We start from the raw sequence: 27,408 nt of genomic DNA, 5'->3' as shown, positions 1-27,408 counted from the left end.
CTTCTAAGATGGTCCCCAGTGAGTTCCACCTCCCAATATACGAGATCTGACAATTAAGTTCACAAACTTGTTACAGTGATGTTGCTAATCTTTTTTGATATGAAAGGGATTATTCATTATGAATTTGTACCAACTGGACAGTTAACCAAGCTTACTATTTGGAAGTGGTGAAAAGGCTGCATGAAAAAGGTAGATGAAAACGACCTGAACATTTCACCAACATTTCATGGCTCTTGCATCACGACAATGCACCAGCTCACATGGCACTGTCTGTGAGGGAGTTTTTAGCCAGGAAACAAATAACTGTATTGGAACACCCTCCCTACTCACCTGATCTGACCCCCAATGCTTCTTTCATTACATGAAGATAAAGGAACTATTGAAGGAAGACATTTTGATGACATTCAGGACATCAAGGGTAATATGATGACAGCTCTTATGGTCATTCCAGAAAAAGAGCTCCAAAATTGCTTTGAAGGGAAAACTAGGCACTGGCATTGGTGCATAGCTTCCCAAGGGGAGTACTTTGAAGGTGACTATAGTGATATTCAGCCATGAGGTATGTAGCCCTTTATTTAGGAACTTAAGTTCACAAACTTAAGTGTCAGACCTCGTACATGTTCTTATGTAATCCTTCCCCTTAAGTATAGGCTGAACCTAGTGACTTGCTTCTATGGATAAAATATGGCAAAGATGAGGATATATCACTTCTGTGATTACATTACAAAAAATTTTGACTTTCAGATGATCAGGAGATTCATTCTATTGTCTTATTGATTTGCATGCTTTGATGAAGCAAGTTGCCAACATGGAGAGGGCCCCATGGCAAGAAATTGAGGATAAGTTCTGGCTGATAGCCTGCAAGTAACTGATGTGCTCAGTCCAATGACCCATAAGAAACTGAAACCTGCCAACTGTCACGTGATCATTTGCTTGGAAGCACAGATCATTCCCCATTCAAGATTTGGGATGAGTATAGCTTGGCAATACCTTGACTGTAGCCTGTGAGAGATCCAGAGACAGAGGATCCAACTAAGCTTTGTCCACATTCCTAACTCACAGAAGTTACGAGATAATAAATGTGTGTTGTTTTAAGTTGCTCTGTTTTGGGGCAACTTGGTATGCATTGATAACAAATCCACACGACAAAGTCCCATCTCCAACTGCAAATGTGCTCACCCCCAACCTTATAAGGTGCCCAACCAAAGTCAGGAACTGAGTCTTCATCCAGAGGTAATATCTTTGAGCCCTTTTGCTCCAAGTTTTAAATCTCTGGATAACATCCATTCTTTCTCTGATTTAATCTTTGCTTAGTTCAGGTTTACTTCTCTCTACATGACAAACTAACAATTGATGTAAGAAACATTTATTGAGAACCTATTACTAGCCAAGCATGTTTCTATGCACCTGGAACATATCAGTGAACGAAACATAAAGAAATGCAGTGTCTGGTGTTACTAGGCATTATAAATTTATATCCTGGCACAGGGAAATGGAGGGAAAAAAAAAACTAGATATGATAAACATGCATTTTCTTAACTTTGAGTTGGAAGTTTTTTCACATTTCAGCCTCTATAAAATCTGGGTCCATCTAACAATTGATGGCATTTCATCATTTGATTAGCAGTTTTTCTTCTTAGTTGTTCCTAAAATAATGCTACCTCATAAGATTGTTGATTTTAGGTTTGCTAAAATGCTGTAAGTGAATTACATAGTGTGTGAGAAGATGTCCATTGTACGAAAAAGAGAGCTGAGTAAAGTAAAGGAGATCAGGGCTGGGGATATATGGGAGGGAGCTGATGGTAGTATTAAATAGTGTGGTCTGGGTAGGCCTTGCCCTGATTATTATAAAGGTGACATTTGAGGAAAGCCTTGAAGGTGTGAGGGAGGTAGTTAAGCAGATACCTTAGAAGGAGCATTGCAGCCAGAGAGAACAGCTAGTTGGAGAGGCACTAAGACAGAAACACACCTGGCATTTTCAGGAGTAGCTCACTGGTCCCTGTGGCTAGAGCATACCTAGGAAGAGGGAGTGAGAGAGTAAGGCAGTGGACTAACGGGAGTCTGCTCAGGTGGGGCCTTCGAGCTTCATGTGAAGACCAACTTTTACTCTAGATAAAGTCAGAAGAGCCACTAATGGATGTAAGATGAGTGAGAAAATCTGACTTAAGTTTTAAAGAGTCCTTCTGGCTCCTGTGGTGACATTAGGGTAGACTTGAGCAAAGGTTCTGCTATTATTTACCATTTGCATTTAACACTAAAAATATTGTAAGATGGGTTCCTCTTTCTTTTGGTTCACCTCACCCAGGGTTGGTGTGAAAAAAAAAATCGTGTTTCCTGTTCATGGTTGATGTGACTAGATGTAAGTTTTTACTTTGATTAGATATATTGTGTTACAAAGAAATGAAAGATATTGAAGTTTTATCTTTTTCTGTTTTTATTGAATGCTTATTGGATGTGAGAGTAAAAACCCCATATGTTTTCTTTCCCTGGTGTATGTAAATGATTTATGTAGCATGAATCGCATACTATAACAAACTTCTCTTTGCACACTAGCAGTATTCAACATTACCTGTCAATAATTCTATATGAAAGCATAAAATCTAATTAAGTTCTTTCTTGTTAGGGTCTGATCTGCATTCCTCTTCCCTCACTTCTCATGGTGCAATTGAACATACACTTTTAACCACCGCCTGCATGCTGAGCACTCCCCAATCAACCTCTCCATCCAGAGTCACATTTCAACTGCCCACCAAATACCCGCACCAGTAAATTTCAGAGAAACCACAAACACACTGTATTGAGAACTAATTCAGCACCTTCTACTCACAAACCTGCTCTGTACATTGTTATTATACACACACTTTTCTCCCACTCTTATTACTTAGTTTACGCCATTAACCTTCCTTAGGTAGACAGAGTTCTCCCGGAAAGATCTGGTTTGATTCCCAGCTCTTCCTCTTAATATTTTAAAAACTAAACAAAGAACTATTTGGCCTGGTACCTCATTCTGCAAAAGAGAAATAAAGTACAAACTTCATAGAGATTTCCTAAAAGCAGCTTTCATGGTGCTTTGTACCTTTATAATTATATATAGATCATTGCTACATAATTATATATATATATATATATATATATATATATATATATATATATATATCATTACTGCTATAATAATAGTTATTATGTTTTAAATAAAAGTAGATTTGAAACAGTGTCTTCAGATTATAGAAGTAGAAATGATTTATTTCTTTACAAAATGAACTTGTATCACATTTTAATCAAAAAACAATCTTCTAAACATTCCAGGTAAATCAGTGCTTGCCTCCACTTTTACTAAAATTAAGTTCTTAATCATAGGAGAAAGAATAGATTCCTAGTGAAATAGTTGCTTCCTCAAATAATCGTTAAGCTTTCTCCTTTAAATGTTTACCATAACTTTTGTTATCTTCTGAAAATATAACAAATAACATGTTCAAAATGGTCAGTACTTGATAAAATATTAAATAGTGACTATTTACACCGCAGTCTCTGCTAGCCTATATGGGTATTATTGAATACATTGGTATTTCCTATCCTTCAAGGTTTTCTCTAGAATTGCACTGGGCACTGACAGAAAGAAGAGTGGTACCCTCATGATGCTTGTGGTGAATTAGCTGAGGACAGACAGATGTCACGGGGAGGACCAGTACAGTGTAGGGGCTAAGAGGTCAAATCGCTGCGTCGCATGCATTCCCTCCAAAATCACAGCTTTATTATTACCAACTATTGACTATGCAAATTAATCAACTCATTTCTGCATCTGTGAAATGGAGTTAACACTACCTGATGGCAGGGCTGTTGTGAATATTAAACGGTCAATAAATATTAAATATTTTTATCACATTTGGGAGAAACACAGAGGACATCAGTATGTTAAAGACTGAATTCCTGCAGTAAAAAGAATATAATCCAATTATTCACCTCAGTGTTTCCCAAAATTGTTTCATTACCCTTTTCAATAATACCTTTGAACAGGTCAAATATTTGGTGTTCCATGGATTAAAATATAGATTTCCTGTGTAAAAAGGATATACTTGCGTCCAGAAAGACTGGCTATGTAATCTTAGCATGACTACTTCTACACATACCTCTGAGCGAGTTGAGCTTTCCTTATAGGTTGATTCTTCTTGAATATAATAATTGATGCAAATTTTAAGTGGTAAAATATGTACAGCATTCAGCACAGATCCTGCTACATTGTTCCAGTCAATAAGTGTTCTTTCCCTTCCATCTGTCCAATCTTCATTCACACTTTAAGAAATATTCAAGAAGGACTTGCCAGAATGGAGAAAAAGGCATCCAAGCATTTCCTAAGTTAGATTACCTTCTAGGGTCCCTTCCAACTCTGACATACTGTGAACCTATGATTCTAATTCCTGATGTACTGGTCCACAAGCCCCCACACCTGATATTGAGCCATGCTAGAGTTTTGAAGAAAACCTAAACGTATCACAGAGATTCTGATACCGTCTAATTCCTATCTTGCTGATCACATCTTATGCTCCAATAGTCTTAAGGAAAGAGAGATCAAGGATTCTCTCTGCTTCTAGCCCTGCGGATAATCATAGTTAGGTGCTAATGGCACTTTGTTGAGCACAGTATTATACTATAGATATGAGCAAGTCTGTATGAGGACAAATGTTTCTTTCCAGCTGTTTGAATGTTCTTCCTTCCAGAAGGGTAGAACTCCAGCATCTTAAAAGAAAGTGACACTTGAGACAAGTCCTAGTATCTCTGTCCCAGCTCTCTTGAGCTTCTTGGGGCTTCTCTCTTGCTACTGCTTTTATCTTTCTAGGCCTTTCTAGGCCAGCTTTTCCTCACAGCTGGAATGTGAAAAGCCAAGATTCAGAATGAGCTTAAGAAAGACACAAAGGAATCCCTTTTAAGAAATTTGATTTTAGATTAAAAAAAAAAAAAAGCATCTCTATCAAAGCAATGAGAAGTTTCCACATAGTTCAACCTAACTTTTTAGGACATTAAATTGGGGTTTGGGCTAATATCCCACTTATTACTCTTGTCTTGCTTCATCTTGTGCACACATCTTTCAACTGTGAAGATGCAGTGTGGTATGTGGTTAGCCAAGGACAGAGACCTGATACTCAAGTGTTTTGCATCTCAGGATGTATGTCCCTCGCTCTAGATTTCCAATATCCTTTACTGAGAAAAAGAAGTTCCAAGAATAAGTAATGCTGTCCAAAAAGGACAACGCGTGGCTCTCTTCAGAATGTGCTGTCCTCTTCCTCAATTCAGGAAATTAAAATCACAAATTTAAAAAAATGGAGAAAATAATCATCAAATTTCAGAATTCTCTCATTTGATTCTAATGCTAGATTTGCATTTTCCCAAACGGGTTTGGATGCCAGTTCTGCAGCAAACTATGTGTCTAACACAAAGCTTTAGAGAACAGATGCAAAAGAGATTAGACTTTGCCTTAAAACAACTTGTCATTTGCATTTGGGAATTGTTAAGGGGGAGGATTAACTTCTGGTATTGGCCCTTATAATACCCATTTGGTTTCTCTTGAGATTTATTTCCATTTGCTCTGCTCTAGTACAGTCCTTGCTATTTCAATAAATGGTTAATCTTGTTCTCTATTAAGGTGAGTCCTGTTAGAAGTACACTCATACATCTGCCAACAATATTTAAATAATGCAAACATTACAAATGGACTGATTAACTTTAAAAGTGCATTTTATGGATTCTTGCTATTCTGTACTTGTATACACTCATTTTGATAACTCATGCTCCATATTCTCACTGCAACCTTAGTGGGGTGATTTCAGCTATTTAAATTCCTACGTACAACACTGGGACAGGAACAACACTAAACAATATAGCCGACAGTTAATCACTATTTTATAATGATGGTACTGAAATTTTTAATTGAAAATGAACAATTAACAGTTCCCCCTGAATACCACTACTTGAAAATAAGCATAAATGTAGAGTTTATAATTGTAATAAAATTACACTACAACTCTAAGTTAATAGAGCACATTTTTTGAATCTGACATTCTTGCTCTGCTCCAGTAGGCCAACCTTGAAAATGTCACTTAGTCCAACTGGGCCTCATTTCCTTCATCTGTAAAATGAGGAATTGATTTAAATAATCCACAAGGTCCCATTCAGGTCTGTAAGTATGATTCTTAATGTACATGTCTCGCTATATCATAACAAAGTACAAAGAGTTACTATGAATAGCTATAATTGGTATTAATTTTGTGTAACTACTATAGATCAAAGATCTTTCTTTAATGTTTATTCTTCCAGCATCACCCATTACTGTCAACATCAATAATGAATTGTCATTACCATCCTTCCATTGACATCCTCTCATGGTGAAAAGTAAAAGCCTGGCCATAGTGAAATACCTCAGCTCCTGCCAATTTGTTCACTGGCTCCCACCGACTCGCCCATGGTTCTTCGCATGTGCTCTTCACTTTTCAAGGGTCAGTACTGCTCAGGATCCTCCTGACCAAGCCCCTGCTTTTCCTGGCTAGCTCTAACTCACGCTCAATGACTCATTTCTAGTCAGCCCCCTTAGCACTCTGCCCTTAGCCCTGTTGTTCTACGACACATTATAAATATCTAGTTATGTCTCCTATTATGCTGTCAATTTCAAGAGGGCTGGGACCAAACTGTGTGTTTTGTCCTTACACCTGCCAATGCTCAGCACTGTGCCTGAAGCAAGATTCTAGTGAGTAAGTGCTGCTAGATGTCTGGAATAAAAAAAATGGAAAGGCGTGGGTGCATGTCAGGGTATATAGGGAGGTAAAGAGATAACAGAAGGGCAAGTCTGGTTAAAACATTACACACTTGATGCTGAGATATATTCCTGCGTATCTATCAGCTCTGAGAAATTAGCCATATGCTACCGCATCAGGGGCCGTTGGGGATCTGGGAAGCAGTTGGGGATCAGGAGTGAAAAAGGTCTCAGAGAACATCACTCACCCCCTGCAGCTTCCAACAAAACTAAAGCAAAAGAAAATAGAAGCTGTCTTTTCCCAAAAACTATGCAAACATTTAGGTCCTCAAATTTCAGACGGGGTTGGGGAAGAAAATTCTTTATTTGGATGTATACAGTTTGCTGGCCTTTGAAAAAGATTTACAAAGTGGCATTATTTATTTATTTATTTATTTATTTAGTTAGTTAGTTATTTTAAAAAGAGGATAGTTTATTGAAAGCAAAGTGTCAGAGCTCCCGAGCGGGACGGGGTCCCAAATGGGTGTGCCCAGTGACTGAGGCAAAAGCTCTTACTTTTATACCTTCTCCTGCCTGCTTGGGGAAGAGGACTAGAGCCTTCTAATGAAATTCATCTATCAGGTTTGTCCTGTTTGCCCATCCTGAAGGGATTAATGAAACAACCCATTCCTATCTATCAAATCTGTTCCTTTGTTTGGCTGAAAGGGATTTGAGATAATTTATTAATCTCAAGGCCTATTCTCATACCTCTGTCCTGGAGTGAAGGAGACATTCCAGAACCTGGAGTTTCAGGATATGGCTGCCTTTTACTTATTTCCACCAGGGACCTTCCTGTCTACCTAACGACATGCTAACTAATCTGTCTCAATCTCCCCTCTGAAGACGTAACCCTAACTGCCATTAGGGAATAGGGGTGATGACCGTTCTGGCTACTTCAGGCTGAGGAGGGGTGTAGAAAGAGACTTGGCAGCTAGGGCTTGTCCAGAGCTCTATCTAAGGGTCCCCGGTAGATGAATGAATCCAGGTAAGGATGTTGTAGTCTTGTAGGCCATGCCATGAGACAAGAGTTAGGACAGGTCAGAGAAACAATTCTCAAAAACAGAGCTGCCATAGTAGGGATTTTTTCTGGAACTCAAAAGTAAAATTTTAAATTAAGGCAAATACTCAAGGGTAATTTTATTGTATGGTGTTTGTGTGTGACAACCAAAGTATGAATGTCTGTTTGATTGGAAGGAAAGATTGGCAGCAGGTGGTCTAAAGGGGGTGGGTGGGTGTGTCACAGATGAGTCAAAGAGGCACACAATGGACAGATACCAACTTTTGTGCAGTTTTAACAAGGGCCTGCCAAGTTACCCAAATATTCATCTGTACAAAAACAAATAGATGCTTTGAGCAGAAATATCAACCCCTACCCCTACTCCCTCATCCCTGGCTGAGCATGTAAGCCTATTAACAGGAAAAATAGAGGATGAGAAGTGTGATGAGGATGATAGAATGGGACTTCCACCTTTAACTAGCCATCTGCTGGTAGTGAAGAGCTTCTAATGCTTAGTGATAGCTAAAGAAGGTTTATTTCATTTGTTTTTAATCTTGCTTGCCTCTGGCTATTTGAGGTAGATATATTAAAAATCTGGGGCACTAAAAGCTGAAAATACTGATTTGTTTAATAAGAAAGCACTGCAATCAACAAATATCTATTCTTTTCAGGTGTTAGATATATCTTAGATTTCTCAAGTATTCTCCAGAGGAATTTGACCGAAAAAGCATTATCATTGGGTCAGTTAAATGACTTAACCGAAAATCAAGCACAATCAATTTCAAATGAATGTGTGTAGTATATAAATATAAATATTCAAACACAAAATTGCATAGCATTTTCATAACTGTATAACATTTCCTAAAACATAGTAACAGCAAGCGTGAGTTTAGGGGGAAAATATTCTGCCACTATGCCAAAAAATGGGTTACCCTTATGCAGAATAATGTAGTAAGATAGGCCATGTTGAAAATTACAACTTAAATTATATTGCAAAGGTTAAATCCTTATGGGCTCACTCAAAAATTCAGTGATAAATACGAGACCCCTGTTCTTACTCCAAATATGTCACTAGTGTCTCAGCGTACCACTAGACATTTCATAATCTCCGTGCATTCAAAGTTGATGCTTGGGGCAGTTACTGTTTTCCTCAAGTTCTTCCTCAAACTGATGGCCGGTTTTCTAACAGAAAAAAAAAATAGGGAGACAAAGAAATCTAGCCTGTAATGAACTCTACCTGCTAAATAAAACTGAGATACAGTGGAAGTGGTTTCCTTGGCAACAGTAGCTACAAAAGTAATTTTCAAACTTGGAAAACTCTTTGTGCTTTTTGTTTACTGTTATATTCAACTGGCACAAGTAATAAAGTCAAGAGTAAAATGAGGGAAATAAGGGAATATTCAAGCCCCTAAAGGTGGATAGTTTGGTTAAAGCAGAGCAAACTGGGAGTAGAATAACAGGTTACATGTTATAAAAAGCTGAAATGGGGCAGAAATGAATTATTTAGCTTGGTTCAAGGGAATAGAGGTAGATATGAAATTCAGAAAAAAGAAATTTAGTCTGTCAGGAGAAATATCCCAAAGAGAGAAAAAATGAGTAAGTAGTTCAGTAACAATATTCTAGAATAATGTTTGTAAAGAACTTAGGCAACTCTGTCCCCCAAGACAATGAAAAAGTGAATCATTACAAAACATTAAAGGTAACACTAGAGCAAGCCATACTATTCCAAAAGTGAAGATTTACTCTCTTCCAGCCTTTAACTATTATGACTTTTTGGCTCACATGATCTGTAATAATTATTTTTAATAAAAAAGACAAAAATATTGTGACTGTAACCTAATGTATAGCCTCTCTCTAAAGAGAAAATAAATAATATTGAGCTGGTTTTCATTCTTAAAAGCAAAATGAGTAGGATTCTGAAAGTTCTCAAAACAGGGCATATTTTCTGAGCTTGTGGAAGTGGTGAGGAGCCTAATTACTGTAATAGAAGTGTTCTCTGTCCGAGCCTAACAGGGCTCCAGCACCTACCTAATTGGAAACATGGCTGGGGCAGATGTGATTTAAGGCTAACAATGGCAGATTAAGCATTTCAACAGATCCTTAAACATCTCTGAAAATATGTCAAGAGTCAAAGGGCCACTTATTCCATTGAGAGTGTCTCCATTTATGCTAACGCTTGGTTCAACAGTAGACATAGAAGTTCCCAAGGCAAGTTTCTACACGCTCTCAGGAGAGAGGGAAAATCTGTTTTTAATGCAGCTTTAGTTCAATTGTCTCTCACACTTTCCACTAAATATGGAAATATCATTTCTGATAACAGAGGAACCATCACCTATGGATTAAATTATAGAAATAGTTTACGTGTTTCGATTTCCTACAGTGCATTATCATCAATCTTCTCAATGATAATATTTGCCCTCTTCTCTCCTTCCCTCTCCTCTCCTCTCCTCTCTTCTCTCTCCTCCCCTCCCCTGATTGATATTTGCCTTCCTTTACCAATCAGGACGCTGACTGCAGCTCAGGAAAGTTCCTCTCTTCTGCCCTCTTCTCTCTCCCCCTCTCCTCTTCCTCTGCTCTCCTCCCCTCTCCTCCCCTTCTCTCTCTCTCTCTTTCTCCTTCCCTCCCTCTCTCTCCTCTTTTCTAGTAGGGGGGTTTGTTTGCTCTAATCTTAAATAGTAAGAGCCTAAACCAGGATTCAAACAAAGCTATGCATATCTCCAGAGCTCTGTTTTATTTTGCTACACTTCTAAATCTTATTATCTGTATTCAAGGCCTTTCACAATCTAATCCCAATGTATGTTGTTACTAATTTTTTCTTGACACTCTGTATTATATGCTCTACATGTAAGATGGAATGAACCTCTTACTTGTCTACATATATTTTTGTGTTTTCCTGTACAGTATTTACATATTTGCACATACTAATCATTCCCAATCCATTTCCTTAGGTCAAATCCTGATTGTTGAAGATCTCAGTCAAATACTTCTCTATACAATTGTCCCTAATCCCCTATAAAGAAACAACTTTACCTTTGATGTCTTTTTATAACATAATATTTCTTCTTGTTTAAGTAAGACTTATCACTCTTTTTTTAAAATTTGGATACCTTTTGTTTCTTTTATTCAATTATAGTTGACGTACAATATTACATTAGTGTCAGGTGTAACACTTATTACTCTTATCCTGGTTTAAGCTATTTGTAACATTCTTATCTGTGTGATTAGCCTCTATGTAGTGTTTCTATATACATCTGATTTCATTTAGTTTCCTAAAAAAAAAAAAAAAAAAAAAAATACACATAACCAGTGATGAAAACACTTTTGCTGTGTGGTTTGATTAATGAATAAACCCAAAATGATCCATTTAGAAATTAATCTAGGTCCTCATTATCATCAATATTATTGCAGAGATGGCATGTGTAATAAAAACTCCTTGAGTACTATATGAAAAATATACTTTGTAGATGGTTATAAATGTCTATAGGGAAATTTATTAAAAGTTCTATAGTATTAAAATATCTTCTCTTCCCAAATCATTACACATATCTCTCCTTTGAAATAGCACAATATCTTAAGATGGTCAAGTTGAAAACTGTCAGAAACAGTGACATCTGGTGGTCTAATGAAGGGGTTGTTTTGTGAAGGAGTATGGAAAAGAGATCACAGAAGGTGGGAAACCCTCTCATCTCGAAAATCCTTTTAACTGAAAATTAAGGAAACAAGGAAGTAATTCAAATAATGATAAGGTAATAATAGAATAATTGATAACATTTATTGACTCCATACCCTATACCACTGTTTTATAACTTTGCATTCATTAATGCATTAATCTTCACAAAATGTGCTAGCTACTATTGTTATTCCAATTTGTGAGTGAGAAAACTGAGATTCGCCCAAAGTCACTGTGCTTTGTGTCCAGGCAATCTGACTCCCAAGACACGGCTCTATTCTACACTTGCTGTAACTTTCAAGTGAAAACACAAAACATGTAACATTGGCTCAGCATTAAACTACTAATAGTATAAAACCAGGGTTCAAATGAACACATTGTTCTTGTTATTCTCGTCCCATCTAGAATGGTCTTTACTGATCTTTTAATTGCAAGTGCTCTAAAATATCTGGAATATCTGGCATTCAGAATTTAGGAAGACAGCATTTGTTGATTCAGCCAAGAGGCAACCATCCTTCTGGATTTTTATTTAATGATTTGCTTGATTACAGTATTTAGAGTTTCTAATTGGAGAATCTATACAATGAAAATCTACACAACGAAAGGAATACATGTTAGAGCTGAGGAGGGCTTATGGATATATTTTTTCATCCTCAGATTAGGCAACTGAGAAATAGAGTGACTTGTCATCATCTATAACTTTAACTAGATGTGCTCCTTGTTCAGCAGTGTATTATTAGAAAATATATTTAAATAACAAGTGGGTTTTTGCTGCACATTCTTGTCCTATTGAAAAATATTCCTTAAATATTTACCATATGCTAGATGCTGCACTGGTTTCTAGAGTTACAATAATAAGCAAAGTGTAATCTCTATACTAAAGGTGGCTTATAGTCTACAGGGATAGACAGACAAGTATTGTGGCAGTCACGAGGCTTGGTGGCAGAGCTGCAATGGGCACACAAGATGCATATAGCTAGCATATCTCCGTCAGAGTTTGAGTGAAGCAGGAAGAGCTTTCCAGTGGAAATAACATCTGAATAAAACCTGAAGGATGAAAAGGAATCAATCAAATGAAGGGTAAAGGAAAGGAAGCAGGTTTCCATGCAGAGAGGAGAGAACATACAAAGCCCTGAGCTGAACTAAGAATGGGATACCATGAAGGAACTTAGAGTAATTTAATGAGGCTGAACTAGTGTTCAAGCAGAAAGTGGTGGGAGATGAACCTAGGGTTGAATTGTGGTAAGTTCACTATGACTTAGAGAATGGACCAAAAGACTCTTCACCAGACAAAGGGAAACCAATTCGGAGACTATTGCAATCCTGAAATGTCAGTGACACAGAGTTAATCAAAGCAAACAGACTCCAGAAATATTTAGAATTGTGAAACATGAATTGTGATCATGTTTACCAACACTAGCCACATCGACCCTCCTATAGGACTTTCTGTACTTTATGCTCTTCTTCCTATATCTCTAGTCTGAGACTGTCTTTGCACCTTGACATTCAACAGACTATACCAGTTCTTAATTCCCAAATAGAAAGGTTAATTTTGGTTGGCCGAAGGAGGAGAGAAAAGATGTTGTTCAGTTAAAGTATCAGAGTGGAAAACCCTGAGGGTACAAAGTCAACCTAAAAATACTAGTATTAGAGGGTAGACAAGCTACAAAGAAAGAGAATGAAGGCATTGGTTATAAACTTTATCAGTCTTAACGGAGCTCTTGACATTGATCTTGTCCCCCAGGAAATATCCAGATTCTGTTAAAACTACATAAAATAGAAAATAAATTCAAAATGAGCAATGATTTTCTTACTGGGCTTACTTTTTCAATTTTCATTGAAAGAGTATCCTAATCAAACAAAAGAATGAGTAGGTCTTTTTCTGTTTTTTCATTTCATCCTAGCAACATTGGGAACTTCTTATTTTCATAGCAACAAAAACTAACATTTATGTAATAATTTCTAAATTGTATAGTTCTAACATACATTATTTTGCCTAAAATAATTTTGTGAGTCCTAAATACACAGAGAAAGAAAAGGAAATTCAGAGAGGGCTAAAACACACATCTTCTGACCTCAAACTTCTTTTCCTTTTGCTATTAATTGAAAAAAGAATAATTGATCACATGATGTGTCCTTTCTCAGGGACAATGTGCCTTTTCACTGTCACATGTATTTGCCAACCAGGATCAGTTGGCAAAGAAATATAAGATTAAAGTGCTACCAAAGTTTAGATTTTTGTTTTTGAATATTTGGCCTTTAAAGCCATGAAAATGAATCAGAAAAAAAGTGCAAAAAAAAAAAAAAAGTGGGAGGGTAAAGAAATAATATCCTAAGTAGCAGAACCTTATTTCAAGGAAATTGAGACAGTCTATTTTTAAAGAATGAGTCTCCTACTTATGAGCCTTAGGAACTTCATAATCACAATGTTCAAGTCTTGGAAATTTATTTCATGGCGAATTTATCAAAATTCTTGACAAAAAAATGAATGCCCCTACTGGTTCAATCCTTTCAACATTACCTCTCAAGGGGCCATTTTCTCCACTGATCTATAGCATTAAATTTTACAGTCTGATAACTGATGCAAAGTTTGTTCTCAAGAAACTTTGCATCAGTTATCGGTCTGTAAGATCTTTCTTGGGAAAAGATCTCCCCAAGAAGATCTTAGGGCCTCTCCTAATAGTAGCTGTGTTTTTAGAGATTGTGTGAAGTCAAAGATCATTATAAACACAGATCCATGTAAGAGAGACTACACCATATTATGCAAACACTGAAGGTATAACATGTAATGTGTCCCCGACACACAAACATGCACAGACATGGAATTTTTCTCCAGGTTACCACATTGTGCCTGCCTCACCCACATGATATTATTATACATTATTATATTATTATAATTATACATATAGGTTGAGCCTTGAACAACTCTCGGGGCACCAACTGCTCCCTCCCTGCCCAGTCAAAAACCAACGTATAACTTTTGACTCTATAGTCTGTCCTTTACATCCACAGATTCAACCAAGAACAGAACGGAAAACAGTATTTTCCACCCATGGTTGGGAATCCAGGGTTGGGATGCAAAAATACTATTTTGTATCTGTGTTTGGTTGAACCCCAAAATATGAAATCCCCTGATATGAAGGGCAATAGTAATTATTGAAAAAAATCTGGGTATAAGTGGACCCACACAGTTCAAAACTGTTGTTCAAGGGTCAACTGTATATCATATGTTATATTATGTTATATTATATTGTATTATATTATATTATATTATATATTATAATATGTCATACCTGTGTCCCAACAGAGCATCATACTGTATAACAAAATACATGGCTAAATAAGGGAAATGTAATGACATGTGAAATCAGATACATAATGTAAAAGCTAAAGCTTTATTTGTTCTGCACCAAGATTTAAAAAAAGTCTCAGTATTTTGTCAATGTAGAAACTGAAAGGAATTCTGAATGCTATTTTTTATCAATGTTTTTAGTAAAAAGAGACAGAAACTGACTAATAATAAATTTATTGATCAGACAGACTTCCAAAACCATTTGCATGGCTAGAGAACCAGGCTTGAAAAATTTGTGGCAAATGCAGGCTAGACAGTGAGACTGGGGAACAATAGCCACCTTCCTAATACAGAAATGGTCTGGGGAGGACGCTGTTTTCCCACTGCTAGCCACTAGACAGCTAGCACTGTACTACATTTGCAAATAAATCTCTCTCACCAAGACAGATGGTAAAAAAGTTCCCAACATATATGGGGAATTCAAATGCCAAATAAGCAAATATAAAATAAATAAAACAAAACAAAAGTTCACTTGTAATTATGAAATCATATTGTTCTCTATCACATCTCCCGCGCCCCCAAAATTTCAGCTGAGATTTGTTCCCATGCTAAACCTAGGCTGGGAAGAATAAGATACAGGATAACAGACCAGAATAATAAAACTCAAAAGATAATTATTGTGCTTAACTACTAGTATACAAAAATATTTAATACCCACTCACAGATCTTACCTCAGGATAAAATATTATTATATACAAAAAGTAAATTTAAACTAAAAAAATTGAGACAATGGAATGAACTAGATTTCAACTTGCTTTTATAAGCATTCTAAAACAATTAATTTTATCTGAAATTTGGTGCATTTTAAAACATGGATAATGTTTCTCAATGTAAAATACTTCAACTCAATTTTTCTCTTTTTGCCTGCATTTGTAAAGTGTTCTCTTTGTATATGTTTACAGTACTTTACCACCTGTATAAGTCAGGGTGGGTTAGGTTATGCTGCAATTAAAAACAACTCCAAATTTTAGTGCTGTTATACAACAAAAGTTTAATTTTTCGCATGCAAACCTGCAGATCTGGGCAACTCCCCAGACAGCTGTGCTGTGTCGGTTCCTATTTCTGGGCTGCATGAAACTCAAGGTAGCTGCAAATCATTCTGTTTCTATGGGCACCAGGACAGCGGAGAGTCTCAAAGACCAGAACATTAGCCATTAAGTGCTGCTGCCTGGAAGTGACACACATCACTCCTGTTCACATTTCACTGGCTAAAACAAGTCACTTTGTCTGGCATAAATTTAAGACGTGAAGTCTTCCATAACTAGGATATGGAAGAGGAGTTGACATTAGTGAATGCTTACCACAGCATCATATGCTGAGCAGTCACTGTAGTGGATTTCTAAACAACGTGCAAAATGCAGAGTTTTTTTAAAAAGGGAGATCATTAAGTGCATCTGCACTGAAAATAATTTAGTTTATTTTTTTAATTCCTTGGTAGTCGTTGATCATACATATTAAACAATTTCATGAATTTTTTTTTTTTAATTTTATTGGGGTGACAATTGTTAGTAAATTTACATAGATTTCAGGTGTACAATTCTGTATTACATCGTCTATAAATCCCATTGTGTGTTCACCACCCAGAGTCAGTTCTCCTTCCATCACCATATATTTGATCCCCTTTACCCTCATCACCCACCCCCCACCCCCTTACCCTCTGGTAACCACTAAATTATTGTCTGTGTCTATGAGTTTTTGTTTCTCATTTGTTTGTCTTGTTCTTTTTGGTTTATATACCACATATCAGTGAAATCATAGGGTTCTCTGCTTTTTCTGTCTGACTTATTTCACTTAGCATTATTCTCTCGAGATCCATCCATGTTGTCACAAATGCTCCTATATCATCTTTCCTTAACGCCGAATAGTATTCCATTGTGTATATGTACCACAACTTCTTTATCCATTCATCTATCGAAGGACATTTTGGTTGTTTCCATGTCTTGGCCACCGTAAACAAAGCTGCAATGAACATTGGCGTACACGTGTCTCTATAGAGAAATGCTTTTATATTTTTGGGGTAGATACCCAGGAGAGCGATTGCTGGGTCATATGGTAATTCTATTCGTAATTTCTTGAGGAACCTCCACACTGCCTTCCATAGCGGCTGCACCAGTCTGCATTCCCACCAACAGTGTATGAGAGTTCCTTTTTCTCCACAGCCTCTCCAACACTTGTTACTATTAAACAATTTCATGAATTTTAAGGAGTGGAATGTTTCTGCTCTTTCACAATTATGTTTCCATGAAAACTGTACCAATTGTTTCTACACTAATCCAGGTAAACTTCTCTCTTTCCCTCCTAAACAGGGCTATTTTGTGCCACTGCTTTTATAACAAATATCCACAGAACTCCTCCCACACACATTAAATTCTACAAACACCAAACTAACCAAGACCAAAAAATAGACAAAATATACATACCTATATTTAAAGCCATCTACTTATTTTATTTTATTTAAATTGTTAGAGGCATAAGAGCATTCTAAACCCACTGTTTTTACTGTGTTCAACACACTAAATGTTTTTAGTTCAACACATTTTAGTTGAGTATATCGTACACAATGTTTTTCAATAAGTATCCAGTTTTGCACTAGAGATCTTCGGACATGAAGCTGCACTACTTTTCCATACAGATGCAGGTCAAAAAGGCAGACTATGCAGTTCCAGTAGGAGCAGTACCTTAGCCCAAAGAGAAAATAAAATAAATCTGAGTTTGTGTGTGTGCGTCTTTGTGTCTGTGTGTGTGTGTGTTGTAGCAAAGAAACAATCACTTAAATACATGGTGAGTTAATGAAACACAAATAAATAATAATCATCCCAGAACTACTGGTACAAAGGAAGTGACTCAGTTTAAATACCTGCTCTACAAAATGATTTAGTTTTTAATGTGAAAGTGGAAAAAAGAAATACGGCATATCAAAATTAAATGTCAAGGAGCTTTTCTATCAAGTTAAATATGTAGCTATATATCTGAAATGCAGCTCACTACAAAATATCTAAAATCAGTGTACAAAATATTTTCAAGTAATTTTTAGTGCATATCTGAACTATAAATGTGAAAGAAAATGAGGAAAATTCCTTCTCAAAGGCCAAAAATGAAGCAGCCTTATAAATCTAGAGAGGAAAGGAGACACTAATGCCAGCAGCTTCGTGGAATTACCTATCAATCAATCTTCAGCAGCACAGAGTTGTAATTTCAAACACCACATATGAGGTAAAAGACAAGGCATTTGAATAGTTGTTGTATTGGAGACCCACTCATAAATCTGGGAGCCCCAATGTGCTACATCTACCATGAAATGATGAACTAGCAAAACCTGTTTGGCAAGAGAACTCAGCAAGGAAACCTGTCTGGGGTAACCTTGCCTCTGGGTGTATAAGGTGGAGAGTGAAGTGGGGTTGAATTGGTTGAAATAGTCCTTGGAAATTTATAAGTAGAAGTCAGTCATTTTGTACTAATTGCAGGTCTGAAATTACAGTACTTGCAGGATACAAAAAGAAAAAAAAATCAAAGAAAAATCAAAGAAAACAAATTAAGGTGGCCCAATTCTAGCATGGATTCAGTGTGGCTGGCAGAAATTAAAGCAAATCATCTTTGCAGGAATATCCCTGCACGGTATATCAGTGGCTTATTACTGATTGCATATCACTCCATTATATATCAGTGGAAAATGGATAAATACATTATGCTGAGACAATTGTGATAGTCATATGAAAAAATAAGTAAATTTGAGCCCTATTTCATACATACACAAAATCAATTCCCTGTCGTTAATAGACTTAAATATATATTAATATAATGGTTTGACATCCTTGGGACAGGAAAGATGTTTGTGCACAACAAACAAGGAACATGTTTATAAACATGTTTGTAAAAAACTAAATTTAAAGAACACATAAAACGTGTGAACCTTGAGGGAAAAGCATGATAAATACAACCATATTAATTTAAGGACTTATGCCCATTAGTTCTGACTTGGTTGTTTAATAATGACTCTGATTCTGTTGTTGTAATAATGAAGTGTAACAAATCATGTCAAAATTGAATGTCTTATGGAAATAATGAAAGTGTTCTTTGATAGATGACTGGATAAAAATGAGGTGATATATAGAGATAGATGGATGGATGGACAGACGGACGGACAGACGGATGGATGGATAGATATAGATATAGATAGACATATAGCGATATATAGCTAGATATATAGGTAATATATGTGTGTGTGTGTGTGTGTGTGTGTGTGTGTGTATAATGGAATATTATTAAGCCATAAGAAAAGATGAAATACTGTCATTTGCAACGTACATGGTCCTTGAGCTTATCAAACTAAGTTAAAATAAGTCAGACAGAAAAAGTTGAGATCCATATGACTTCACTCATATGTGAGATATAAAACTGAAAGTGACAAATAAACAAAAACTCATAAACACAGACAACAGTGTGGTAGTTACCAGAGGGGAGGAGAAGTGGTAGAAGAGGGTAAAGGTGTCCAAATACATGGTGCCAAAAGATTTGACTTTGGGTGGTGAACACACAACACAATATATAGACGATATATTATAGAATTGTACACCTGAAACCTATATAGTTTTATTAACCAATGTCACCTCAATACATTTAATTTTAAAAAGAAAAAAAACAATAAATTGTGCATTTTAAAAACTTGAATGTCTTACAACCACAAGCATTATTTTTCTTGATCCTTGGTTGCAGGTCACAAGTTGGTTGCAGGCTACAGTCAGCTGGGCTTAGTTCCAGATATGGGTTTGGGTTGAGGCTGCTCTAATAGCTGTCTTCCTTTTACCTGTGACTAACCAGCACATGCTCTTATTATTGAGAATGGCAGGAGCACCAGGTGGCAGCCTGAAATTCACAAGCAACTTTTAATGTCTCTGCTTGCATCACATCTGCTCATGTCACATTGGCCAAGGCAAGATTTTTGGCCAAGCCCAAAATTAAGGTGGCAGGGTGTCCTAACCCCACTACTCTGGAGGTGGGTCACTATGGCTACATGGCAAAAGGTGTGAATGAATTGCCCTGTTATAGGGAGTGAAGAACTGGCACCAACATTCCTATCAACCACAGAGACCTTAACCATATGAAAACCAAACCAAAATGTGGATGGACATATTTATCATATATATAACTGACAATGAAGTATTCTCCCCAGTATAAAAACATATTTTATGAACCAATAAGAAAACAAACAATAAGATTAAAATTAGGCAAAAGATAGAAAGAAGCACTTGAAAATACATGAAAATCATGAAAACACAATTAAAAAGCAATGTCTCAATTTATTGCAGACAAAGAAACCAAAATAAGGCAGCATGTCACAGCATCACATTTGCAAAATTTAAAATGTCTCCTAATAGAAAGGGTGGGTAAGCTGTACAGTAATTGGAAGTTTTGCACTACTTATGGGAGTGTAAATTAGTATATTCATTTTGGAAAGCAATTTACATTATCTTGCAGCCACAAAGATACTTAATTTCCTTGACCTAGGAATTCTACTCCAGAAACTATTGCCCAGGTGTCCCAAAATACACGTATATTGCAACATCTTTGTGAAAACAAACAGGTATGAAAAAAATAGTGAATAGGAAGTCAGATAGTCATAAAATACAATATTTACAGCAGTAATAATAAATGAACTACCTCTCTACATACCCACATGGATGAATGTTAAAAACATAATGCTGATTTTTAACAAAAGACAAGTCTCAGAAAAATACAGAGAGCAGTTCAAAGAAAAGTACAACCAAACAGTGATGTTGCTTAGAGGTTATTAATATATTGTAAATTTATAAAGAAAAGCAACAGAATGATAAACACAAAATTCAGTGACAGGAATATATAGGTGTTGAACAGCAATGCATGTTTTATTTTTTTTAATGTGTTGTAGGTACATGGATGCTTGTCTCACTATTCTTTACACCATATACATATATCACATATATGTATATATGTATCTATCTGCATTACATATATTATTTTGTACATATGACCTCTTTCATAGTTCAGCAAAGTAAAAAATTACCAAAATAATTAGCAGAATTTTATTTTTCTTCTTGAGGTTCTAGAATATTATCTCTTCACAAACTAGTATTTATTCATCTGCATATTGCAAGTTTTAATCACGGTCAATTCTGTAACTTTCTAATGTTTCCTATCTACTTAGTATTTCCTATCTAGACATTTTCACTAAAATATCACTGTCTACTATTTTGAATTAGAATGAGAAACACTAAGCATGTGTTCAATTAATGGGGAATGCTGACACCTTTAGCTGGTTAAATTTAGTGGTTAAATTTAGAAAAATTCCAAGATCAGCTGGTTAGAGGGAAATCAAGAGAACATTTTGAAAACAGCATCAGCAGTTGTTAAACATTTTCTCTAGGCCAGACAGTGTGATGTCATTTACCCTGAAATAACTCAGAAAGTACCCACAACAGTCCTGTGGACTAGGTTCTATTAGCATCCTCATTTTACAGAACTGAGGCACAGTTGTTATGCAATTTCCCAAAGTCACACGGCTGTTAAGTGATGATACTGCTTCACATTCCTACTCTAATCCACGAGACCATACAAACTTAAATGTTAAAACAAAATCACAGAGCAATCAACTTAACTGTCAATGCACTAAACATGTACTGATTATCATTTGTAAAATACAAATCCAGCATTTAAAAAATCTGTGAATTAAATGAATAAATTATGCACAGGATGGTACCATTGGTACTTTGCTGTGTATGTCCATGTGTCTTCTCCCATTCCTTTTGACTATTCATTTTTGTGCCTCACTTCCTTCTCACCTTTTTTTCCTCCTTCAGGAACATCTTTGCTTATTTCCATCCTCAAAATGTCTCTTATAAATTTTCCACAATTTTGTACAGTTTAAGTTGCTTTTTTGTATTGAAATGAGAGGTAAAATTTAATAAAGGAAGGAGAGAATTCTAAGTAGTTCGAATTATTTTAGTTTGATGTAACATGCTCTCTAAATAACCGGTTTCTTTTAGCTCTTCTATTTATCTAATAAAGTTCAAAAATTTGAAGTTTTGAACTCTACCAATTTCAGGTAAGTGTGTCTCAAACCTAGGTCTCCAGGTCTCGTCCTAATTTTGAAGGACTGTTTTTAAAGTTCCTTAGTTCAGGTGAACTCACCCCATAGCATTTAAGCCATTTACTTAAATTCATTAAGTCCCAAGACTCTTATAAGTTAAGCAGGCCAAATAAAATGACATTATAATAATTCAGTTCATATTCCCATGCAGAGTATATTTTCCCCACTAAACTTGTAATTTCAGCCTCTGCCTTTGTCCCGCTGAACCAAGCAAGAGCACCTCCCCTATCTTTGACCACTACTTGGAAGATTTCTACACACACAAGAAGGCTCATAGGTCAGTTTATACAGAGCCAAAAAAAACCTGCAAATCTGTGACCAGCAAACTGCGTACATCAGGCAGAAGCCATCAGGAGGCACACATACTTTGCCTTAAGTCACTCATGAACAATCTAGTCCAGCTGTGATCATGTTCACAGACCCACGGTCAAGCCCAAAGCCATCACACCATAGCCTACCTGTTGGCAGTTTCCCTCTCCCATGTCTCTCTACTACACCATCTTCCTGGGAAGATGCATCTTCCTGGGAAGTGATTTTGCCTCCTCCTCCTACTTGCCCAAGGACAGCTGGTTATCACAACTTAGGGCAAAGGAGGTTGCTATTGGCATCCACCAAGTAGAGGCCAGAGGTACTGCTAAATACCCTACATTGCACAGGACAACCCCCAGAATAAAGAAATATCTACCAAAATGGCAGTTGTGCCAGGATTGAGAAACCCTGCAGTAGATCATTCTATTCCTCTTTTAAACTGAGTACAATGGAAATTGAAATTGTGGCTTGCCGCATGTCATCCTACATAATATCCATTCACCTTTTCTTCCTGACAAAAGAACCCTGACTTTCTTAAGTATTAGGCAAGCTTCAGTGGGTTCTGGATCCTTTGATTAGTCTGAGCCAATGATGCCCATTCTTTATCTCTGGCTCTAATTTAGGACTGGAGGAGAAAGAAAATTTTGTCAAATGAGATGTGAGAGTGTAAATGCTGAAAAGCATATAGGAAACCTCCCTCACTCTAAAAACAAAAACAAACAAACAAAACATGCACTGTCTTCTCTTCTGGACTATGGATACTGTTGCACAGGGTATGATACCTGAGCTGGTGCAACTACATTGCAACAGTGAAGGAAGTAGATGATATGCTAAAAATTACAGAGCAAAAAAATGGAAAAAACAAAAACCTGCATCTTTGATATTGTCACTATGCTGCTGAATGAAACAAAATGAACAATGCCAGAGCCTAAACGTTCTATGTCATAGTCGATTTTCCTTATCATTTCCTTATTTTTACATGGATTTCCTGTTATTTACAGTTGATATCATCATACTACATGTCCTATGTCCCACTCTGTCATTTGAGGAAAGAAAGCTGGAACACGTAATATTGTTAGTTTTCTTGGGATTGTAGAATTCAAATGAAATATCTGATTGAGAGGCAACTATGGGCTGGAACTTAACTATGTCCCCAAGATTCGTCATAATAGACCCCCAATATGTCTTATTAGGAAAAACCTAAGAAACTTTGTTTTTTCTGGGCTTCATGGGATGTGGAGTTGTCTACCTTCGCCAGTCTCTCTAAGACCCACAACTCTATGAATGACATTAGGGCCACTAACATGGAACCCTTAAACAAATGATAAAATTTCACAGAAATAGCTCCAGAAATTTTCTTGAGTTCTTTGTTGTACCTTCCTATTTCTGCCATCACATTGCTTAACTTTAGTCATACTGTGCATCTACTCATGCCTAGGAATGATGATGAAGCTATGCTAGGGACATCCCTCCAATTTAAAAAAAAAAAAAAGGCAGTATGAGGTGAGTTTCTTGAAATCTCCCCTGGAATTTACAACAAATTGAACAACTATAATTCCACAAAGGACTCGCTGTGCAGCAGACAGACAAGACTAAGAGGCATGCAACTGAAATCATCTAAAGGTGGGCAAACTGGGCCCAGCGGGGGAGGAGGGAAATGGGAAGTGTGGAGACACAGGCTGCACAGGTGCAGGATGCAGACCTAGCTCGGTGCTTCGAGCTCGCTGCATTCCAGAGTTACTGCAGTCATGAGAGAGGGAAGAATTCAGACTGCTAGTGTTCCCTTATGGCCCAAAATTCTGCCTGAGGGATCAGCATATAACACAGCTGAACCCATCGCTCATGGCAGAGACCTAGGAGCAAAGAGTGAGGGAATAAGGGTGAAAATGGTGGTTTAAGCCCTCATTGCTAAACAGAGGACTGAAGGCTTAGTTACTGAACCTAGCCAACCACTCCGCATCTTCCCAGGGCTCGCCCCACCCCACATGGCAAAGAGCAGTAAATTGGTTCAAAAAAACTAAACCCAACCATATGCTGTCTCCAAGAGATACATCTCAGCTACAAGGACAAATATAGACTCAAAGTGAAAGGGTGGAAACTGACACTCCAAGCAAATGGTGTACAGAGAAAAGCAGGTGTAACCAGACTGATATCAGATGAAACAGACTTCAGGATGAAAAATGTAATAAGAGACAAAGATGAACATTTCATAATGATAAAAAGGACTATACAACAAGAAGACATAACAGTCATCAATATTTATGACCCCAATCAGGGAGCACTGAAATACACCAAGCAACTACTAACAGAACTAAAGGGAGAAATTGACCAAAACACAATTATAGTGGGGGACCTAAATACATCATTGACAGCTATGGATAGATCATCTAAACAGAAAATAAATAAAGAAATATCAGCTCTAAATGACACATTAAATGAAATGGACACATTGACATTTATAGAGCAATTTATCCTAGAACATCAGACTGCACATTTTTGTCTAGTGTACATGGAACATTTTTAAGGATAGACCATATATTGGGACATAAAACTAGCCTCAGCAAATTTAAGAAGATTGAAAATAATACCAAGCATATCTCTGATCACAAGGCTTTAAAATTGGATATCAACTGCAAAATGAAAGGAGGAAAAAACACAAATATGTGGAGATTAAACAACATACTTTTAAAGAATGACTGGATCAAAGAAGAAATTAGAGGAGATCAAAAGATGCATAGAAACAAATGACAATGAAAATACATCCTACCAAAATTTTGGGGATGCAGAAAAAGCAGTTTTAAGGAAAATTTATATCATTACAGGCCTATCTCAAGAAAGAAGAAAAATCCCAGATGAACAACCACACATTACACCTTAAAGAACTAGAAAAAGAACTAATGAAATCCAAGGTCAGGAGAAGGAAGTAAATAATAAAAATCAGAGCCGAACTAAATGAAATAGAAAACAAAAAAACCGATAGAAAAATTAATGCAACAAAGAGCTGGTTCTTTGAAAAGATTAATAAAATTGACAAACTGCTGGCTACACTAAGATAAAAAGAGAAAATAAACAAATAAACAACTTTTGTTTATTTTGCAAATAAACAAAATCAGAAATGAAAGAGGGGAAGTTACCATGGACACCACAGAAATACAAAGGCTCATCCCAGAATACTATGAAGGACTATGTGCCACCAAATTCAATAACCTAGAAGAAATGGAAATGTTCTTAGAAACGTATAGCCTTCCTACGCTGAATCATGAAGAATTGGAAAATCTAAATACAGGCAACTTCTGTATAACGTGGTACTTCTATGACATGCTTTCGCTCTAACACAGTTCGAGAATTTGGGAAAACCCTCGTACAACACAATACCCTAGAAACACGGTTTCACTCTAACACTGTTTGAGAATTAGAAAAATTCCCTAACAACATGGAGTGTAATAAGAGCTTTTAAGAACAAAAAAATATCTCATTGGAAATTTGGGAAATCCCCAGACAACATGGAATGTAATAAAACCTTTTAAGAGCAAAAGATATCTCATTTGAAATTTTTATTCAAGCATGGATGTCATGTCAGAGTTGACTGCAGAACTTTAAAATTTATTAAAATTTTAAATCCACAAAGTTTAGGAGAGAACTTCACAAGTGCTTAGCACCCTATAACGAAATTTATAAAGATCTCTCAGCTAAAAGCAAGCAACCTAAAATAACAGATTTTGGGCAAAAAGTAGAGAATAGAAGTCAAGATAATGCTGAAGAAAGTTCACAGGATGAAGATATCTTGTCGAAAAGAAAATGACCTCGGTTAATGGTGCTTAGTAGTGATGACGGAGAAAACATTATTTAATACATATTAATATGTTACACTTTTGATGAATATTGCTTTAATAAAGATATTTCTCTTAATTATAAAAATATAATAGTATTTCTTTTTAATTTTTGGAAACTAACCTTTTTTGTACTAGTTCTTTGTTTCGTATAACACGGATTTGTGTAAGATGGCATTTTTAGGAACCTAACAACCATGTTATACAGGGGTTACCTTTGCACTGATCACCAGTAAGAAAATTGAATCAGTCATCTGAAACCTTCCCAAAAGTAAAACTCCAGGACCAGATGGCTTCACTAGTGAATTCTATCAAATATTCAAAGAGAATCTAATACCTGTCCTATTCAAACAATTCCAAAAAAAACTGAAGAAGAGACAGTACTCCCTAACTCATTTTATGAGGCCAACATTACCCTGATACCAAAACCTGGTAAGGATAACACAAAAAGAGAAAACTACAGACCAATATCTCTGATGAATACAGATGCATAAATCCTAAACAAAATTTTAGCAAATTAAGTACGACATGCATTAAAAAGATTATACATCATGACCATGTGGGGTTCATCGCAGGGGCCCAAGGATGCAAATCCATCAATGTGATACATCACATAAATAAAATAAAGGACAAAAATCATATATCAATAGATGCAGAAAAGCATTTGACAGCTACAACATCCATCTATCATTCAAACACTTATGAAAATGGGTATAGAAAAAAAATACCTCAAAATAATAAAGGCCATATATGACAACCCTCAGCTAAGCTCATAATTAATGGTGAAAAACTGAGGCCCTTTGCTATATGTTCAGGAACACAACCAGGCTGTCCCCTATCACTTCTGCTTTTCAATATAGTATTGGAAGTCCTCGCCAGAGCAATCAGGCAAGAGAAAGAAATAAAAGAAAAACAAATTGGGAATGAAGAAGTTAAAATGTCACTTTTTGTAGATGACATGATGCTATATATAGAAAATCCTAAAGACTCCACTAAAAAGTTAGTGGAAACAATAAACAAATACAGTAAAGTTGCTGGCTACAAAATCAATGTACAAAAGTCCATTACATTCCTATATACTAACAACAAAATCTCAGAAAAAGAAATCCAAAAAGCAATTCCTTTTGCAATTACAGCAAAAAGAATACCTAGGAATAAACTTAACCAAGGATGTGAAAGACCTATATACTGAAAACTATAAGACATTTTTAAAAGAAATTGAAGAAGACACAAAGAAATGGAAAGATATTCCGTACTCATGGATTAGAAGAATCAACATACTTAAAATGGCCATATTATCCAAAGCAATACACAGATTCAATGCAATCCCCATCAAAATCCCAATG

This window comes from Rhinolophus hipposideros, assembly GCF_964194185.1.
Source record: "Rhinolophus hipposideros genome assembly, chromosome: 1".
NCBI lineage: Eukaryota > Metazoa > Chordata > Mammalia > Chiroptera > Rhinolophidae > Rhinolophus > Rhinolophus hipposideros.
Note: the sequence above shows the minus strand (reverse complement) of the source record.